The sequence below is a fragment of the Peromyscus leucopus genome, chromosome 7 (genome assembly GCF_004664715.2).
Source record: "Peromyscus leucopus breed LL Stock chromosome 7, UCI_PerLeu_2.1, whole genome shotgun sequence".
Classification (NCBI taxonomy): domain Eukaryota; kingdom Metazoa; phylum Chordata; class Mammalia; order Rodentia; family Cricetidae; genus Peromyscus; species Peromyscus leucopus.
In genome coordinates, this window is record NC_051069.1 from 18,815,233 (window position 1) to 18,822,151 (window position 6,919).

The following is a 6,919-nucleotide window of genomic DNA, read 5'->3' on the forward strand; positions in this document are numbered from 1 at the left end:
AACCATCTCCACTTTTAAATGACCCTGAATGGGGGATCTTGCTTTGCCCAGGCCCCGATAGTGGCTTCATTTCTAAAGGAAAAGATTATTGCCCCTCAGCCCATTCCCAACGCTGAGAACCTTGCAATTCCTCGCCGGAGAAGATCCTGGGCAGCTAAACCTGTGTCTCTAGAGCATCTTGGCGGCACCAAGATGACCCAGCCCCGGTATTTTGGCTTGTTTGTCTTACTGCCTTCATCTCTAGACAGAGAACCGGATGTAGCAGCTTGTTAAATAGTATAATCACATACATATCCAATAATATACTTTGGTCATTCCTCTCTGTTCTTATTTATCCCCCTCCCTCTCCAGGAAAGTCCCTTAAGTCTTTGGTGTGTGTGTACACGTACGTACGTACACGCACGCCCATCCCACTGCATGAACATGGGTGGAGGGGGCTATTCACCTGAGCATGGGTAACTTAACAATGGCCATATCACTGAGGAATGTGATGCTTCTTCCCCCAGCAACCATTAACTATGCCATACTCCTTAATGTTTGTTTAATGAAACCCTCTGAGACTTTTTATGTAGTGTCTTTCCAATTTAAAGCCAGAGTGCCCTGGGGCCCATTTCAGAGAGTTTTTTGTTTGTTTGTTTGTTTGTTTGTTTGTTTGTTTTTTTAAAGAGAGATTTGTAGCAGACAGGAGATAGTTCTGGGAAAGGAGGAAGCTGGCTTCTCTGAGGAGGGAAGACCTGAAAGAGCAGGGAGACATGGAGGTGGAAGTGGAGGGGGAGCAGAAAAGGGAGGAAGAGGAGGGGGAGGCGGGGAGGAGGAAAGGAATCAGCAGGTGGGATGTTTATAAGTCAAGGAGACTGACTGTGAGTGGAGATCAGCGATAACCCAGATGAGGACACCTTTGACACCCTTACAGCCAAGTAGAAGCGAGAAGGATTTTTAGCAGCGCATAAAAGTAAAACTGAGCCAGAAACAATCTAGCCTTAAGTGTGCAGGACAGAATGAAGGGGGAGCCTGAAAGGAAGGCCCCTGGGTGGCTGCGGGGAATGAAATAGGAACAGACTCAGGCCACTGCAGGTTTACTGTGAGCATGCCCCCGGAAGACTGTGGATGTGGTTCAGGAAGTGGGATATAGGTGTGAGGGAGAGAGGCACAAACTCCTGCCTTTGGGGAACTCACATTCGAGAAGAAACAGAAGCAAAGACACAAAATTTAATCAGTTAACAACTCCATTTTACTTTAAAGAGATTTAAGCAGTTTCATAGTAAAACACGCAAATCTGAAGGCTAAGTATAGATAAATGATTTTGTTATTCTCAACATCTTCTCTGCAGATAAAATAGTTTCACAGAGCTGATCTTCTGAGGGTCAGTTACCATCTGGCAGCCAAGCATGACTAAATGAATTTCAGAAAAGATACCACCAATTAGACCCCATCATGTGGTTCTGTGAAGGTTGCAGTCTTTAACTTAGATAATGAGCACCAGGAAAGGCTGCAGGTAGGCTGGAGTGGGCGTTGGACTCACAGACAGATACTTTGACATTGTACCTGGTATTTTAGGGGAAGGCTGTGCTATCATGCTGTGTGGCTATCAGTCCATGTCCCTCACCATGCATGTCACCTGCGCAGCCCCTGGAGGCCTGGAGGCTCCCAGGAACCCTCAGAATTTTCACAGGAGATTTTTTAAAAACGAGTCCTAGAGAATCTAGAAGGAAGATACAAATTGCATTCAGCTGACTGCTGAGAATACCTGTTCATCGTGAACTGAGCAGAGACACTGTGAGGAGCGATTATACAGTGAAATACAGTTAAATGTGTTCTCTCTCAGAGGGATCTTTGATGCTCTGTGCCTTGGGTCTTTGTCAGAAGGAGACCTGGGTTTGAGTACCAGAAACTGGGCAAGCATGAGGATAGGAAAACAAAACCAGTACCCTACCTTTCCCTTGAGCAAGCTTGGCTGGGTCCCAGAGACCCAGGACCCCTGGAGCATGAGAAATTGAATCTCTCCCTGGCACAGAGCAGGTGGGGTTGGGGTGCTAGGGAGAAGAGGACTACAGAAAGAAGCTGGGGAGGGCCTGGGCGACATAGGCTTAAAGACTCGAGGATGAGTGCTGTAGGAGTAGAGAGGGGAGACTCGGCTCTTACCCACTAAAGGTACCAGAGAAGGAACTCCACACCCCCCTGGGCATGGCGTCTGACCCCCAGGACCCAGGCCCATGAGGGGAACTACAGGGAATGCCTGGTTTATACTGCATTGGTTTCCCTCTCCCAGGATGCTGGCAGTGGTCCCAGCCAGACTCTCCTCCTTGCAGGGCCTGGGGAAGGGCAGCACCTGCCAGCCCGATGATGCCCTGTGTGTGCACAGGGGGAATTCCATGACTATTACCTGCTTAGGAATAAAGCAATCTGTTAAATCTGTTGTTGAAACATGAAAAGTTGCCTTTCTGGAGATGTCAGAGCCAGTGATAACTCTTCAATCATTAAACATGTCTGTACTGATAAAAAGTAAAATAAAATACGGCCCAGAAGGCCAAGGAAATGAAAGAGAGTACCTTTCATTTTAGGGCCAGGGCATTTGGGGGGAAATATCTCGCAGTGGCTGGACATGGCGGGGCTAAGATAGGAAGGGTATACAGGTTCAAAAGGAAGGGGAGGAGAGGGTGAGAGACACCAAGATTCTGAAGCTAACACAAGGAGGTTTGGGTCTGGAGGTCTGAAGAGGCTTGACAAGTCTGGGTTTAACACAACTGTGGAGTCATGATGAGGCATCCGGATGGCTGTGTGTACAAGGCAGCTGGGGCTTGAGAGACGGGCGGGCAAGGGCCAGGAGGGAATGGAGGCAGTACCCACAGAGAGGTGAAACCCCGCAGCTGGGAAACGCGATGAGTGTTACAGCATGAAGCATGGCAGACAAATACTTCAGCTGGGGCTGCTCTTGTTTGGAGGCCCGAAGGACAGGCACAGAGGAGCAGGGCAATGGAAGAAACGGGAAAGCTTGCTCCGAGTCATAGAGCAGGTGTAAGGAGGAGTGGTTCGCGAGTCCAGTGCCGCAGGAGGTGCGGGTGATGGCCAAGACTGTTTTTTTCCAGAGGACCCAAGTTTGGATCTCAGCTCCAATGTTGGGTGCCCTCTTCTGGCCTCCAAGGGCACCCTCACTTTATACCGATGTGTGTGCGTGTGTGTGTGTGTATCTGTGTTTAGAAAGAGGATAAAGACACAGATGGGACAGTAGGAAGGTCATGTGCCATCACTAAGAGGCAGGCATCAGTGGTGTGAAGTAGAAATCAGGAAGTGTGTCAAAAAAGACGCAATGGGCATGGGTTATTTGTCATGAAGAAAAAGAAATTATGGTGTCAAGAGAGCAGAAGTTGGAGGTGAAGAAAGCGAGGGAGGAGAAGCTGGTGTTGTGGAAATCATGAAAACGAGTTGCAGGTAGTAGAAAGAACAAAAGTGTAGTTAGGATAGAGAGTGAACTTCCAAGTCAGGAAGGTTGATGCTCGGCTTCTGCCTTCACTGCTGGCTCCCACACAGCCTCATCTCCCCCGCACTCAGGAGACTGAAGGAAGAGGGGCATGAATTCAAGGTCAGCACGGACTATACAGTGAAGCCTTGTCTCAAAAAAACAAGCAAAAATCAAGATGAGGTACAGCATTGCGTATATTCTGTAAGGCCATTGTGACTATTGAAACAGTTCATATGCCAACTGATGGGACATCCCAGAAGAGAGATTGGCCATATCGGGGTCCCAGTAACACTAAGTCAACACCATTTACTCCTTTAGTAAAACTGGGAGGAAAAGATGCGATCATCTTTTTTTCTAATTATCTTTTTTTTTTGGTGATTCATGCCTTCTGCACACACACCAACTCTTGCACATCCATCACATCTCCTCGTTCATTCAGGATGCCGGCGCTTCATCTGCATCCACTGGTCCCCAGCTTCTCCACGCGTCTTCTGTACAATCATTTCTTTCCCCCATGGTCTTCCCTTTTCTATTCTGTCATTAAATTAATATTGGTGTCCTCTGAATGTCTCAGTCCGAATGGCTTCCTTGTCCAGTGCTTTCCACAGCCCAGAGGTTAATTTGGAACCTACACGTCAGTTCTGTCTTTGGTTGGCTCAGAGCTGCTGCCTCCCCACCCCCACCCCACCCCCGCCCCTCGAGCTACTAGACATTAGCACTTGGGTGTTTCAGCAGTTCCCAGAACTCACATTTTCTGAACATTGATGATGAGTTTCCCACACCTTGGAAATGGAGGAGGAGTGGACCTGGGGAAGAAGGGAGGGGGGGTGCACCGGAAGGAGGAACGGGGTGGGGGGAAACTTCAGTCACCATGTAATCAATGAGAGAATGATAAAAACAACGAACCTGCCTCCATCTCAGAGAATGGCACCACCATCCCTTCATGTAGAAGTTTCCAGTCTGGCAGCTTAGGGGCGGCAGTAGTATTGAACACTCTTGTCTCGTCAGTTTCTGCCACCCGCAACCATTGCTCTCCCACCCCTCCCCTGCCTACAAAACTGTGGAAGAGAACCAGCTTGTCTCTTGTCAACTTCAACACTCACTATCTCCACAATATTCTTTCTACTGCAGCCAGAGTGTTTTAAAATGGCGGAAAATGTGATCTGACTGATTTTCTATGATTGTCCTTGGATACACAGGACAATCCTTCAAGCCAAACCGCCCGCATCTCCATGAGTGCATCTGTGCCCACTTGCAAAAGCTCACCACAGCTGGACCTGTAGGCTGGAGGTGCAGGAGGCTTGCGGGACCCTCACTTGAGTATCCGGGCGTTCCTCCTAACCAGTCGCATATGCCATTCTGCCCTGATTGCGTGGGAAGCCAGGGAGGGGCTGCAGTACCTAACGTGGGAAGGCCTAGGGAGGGGTTCATCTCTCTATCTACGTGTCTACGGGGAAGTTTAGAGCCATGCCGACTTCCCAGTGAGGCTGGTGCCCCTGTCCACAGTCTTTCACCCATACCTCTGTAAGGAAGCCTAGTGAACTCACCGGCTCCCCAGAGGGAGCTGTGGTGGAATCACACCTCCATTGTCTTCAGGACCTTCCAAGGAGGGAATAGTTTCTATCTTCCCTGGGGAAGATATTGTGACAACACCCTTCATCTCTTCCCATGTCACACTTGGTCAGCTTCTCAAATCCCAGCAGCTTTATCACCGTCTATGTGAAGGTGTCCAGCCCAGCGCACCTCACACAAGCCTTTGGGAGCTCTAGGTCCTTAGCTTTCCCTGTGTGTTTTGTTTTAGCTGATGGTTATTTCTTCTTATTGGCATCAAGCTTTCCTGCCCACCTCTACCCTGTCTACTACGCAACGGTCCCTTTACCTCTAAGAATAGAATGTTCTCCAGCCAAAAAACTACCCTCTACTCGAAGTTGTCACTCACTTGAAAAACCACCCAATAAGTGTTTATATGTTCCTAAGACCCTGTCAACCCCAGGGAGTCAGGGTTACATCTGTCTTGCTTCTAGCGGTAACCTTAGGAGCCATTCCCTCGGGAAGAGTGCAAAGAAAGGGGTGCAGCAAAGGAACTAACGTGGCTGGGTGATGTTTCTTCAGGAATGAGGGACATAAAAGAGGGAGCCTGAGGATACTGGAGAGAAGGAGAAAGAAGGGAGACGTGTACTCATCTCTCAGACTCAGAACGACCAGATAGTCTCCCTGGTGGACAGACCACTGTCAGCTGAAAGGTCGGATGTAGTTAGGTCTGGGCCGACCTGCACCCCTTCCCTGCAGAGGCTTTAACCAGGTGATCCAGGGATCCCTAATGGCACCATGGGACCTAGGGCTGTGTCCTAACTCCAAGGTTGCCAGGACACCAAAACTGTACTATGTCCCTTCAGGTCTTTCCATGGACCAAGCTGAGGACTTTGCATAGAGTCTTGACATTTCCTCACCCTGAGGATGGCAGGGAATTAAAGAAAGGCATTTGCTGCAGGCCACAGGAATATGAAATAGAGATTCAGCTATATATGATAAAGCTCTACCTAGAAGGATCAAGGAATCCTTCTGGAGGAGAAGCCAAATATCAAAGAATATTTGATGTTATTTGGCTTTTAATATATCAGCTGTTTCCTGCTATCAATTTTTTGTGCGCTCATACGCCTAGGCCACAAAGACAAACAGTATAAGTTTCTCAGACCTACTGCTGGTCTGAACTAAGGTAACATCCTTACAGAGACAATGCCTGTCTCCTAGGCCTAGGTGAAGGAGGATTGAGGCAGAATTCCTAGCTCCCATCAGAGCCATGTGGCCAGAGAAGAAAGTAAAAGGCAGAGTTTTTGTAGATGGGAGGGATTGGGTCACATCGGGAGAGTAGGAAAGGAAGGAACGAGTATGGATGGAGGAACTGAGGACGAAGAAGAGACCGATAGCTAAAGAGCTCAGTTAGGGCTCTGAGAGGACAGGAGGAGAAGGGACAGAGAGAAGCTGGGTGTGAGAACAGAACTGAAGCCATGTGGATAGAATTTAATCTCAGAGGAATAGAGTAACAGATGTAAGAACCCAGTGTCCATAGATTCTTTTCCCTCAGAGTACCCCACATCCTCCCCAGGACTCTAGGAGAAATCTTCTCAGGGCAGGCCCCTAGGAGAATTTCAATAGCCATTAGCCAGGACACCTGAGGTAGACCTGGAGAGATGAAGTGTCTGGAGTCCTGTATCAGGTGGGCCCAAGCATGGGATGCCATGATAGGTAAAGACTACCTGAAAATAGCAATAGAAGATTCCAAAGTGATGACCCTCATAAAGCCAGTGGAGACTCGGGTAGTAATATTGCTCTTGACAGCGCTAAGCACTTGAAAGTCGTGTGTGTGTGTGTGTGTGTGTGTGTGTGTGTGTGTGTGTGTGTGTGTGGCTTTTCCTGAGGAAATGTACAAAAAATTACTTACCGCTGACAGGCCATTGA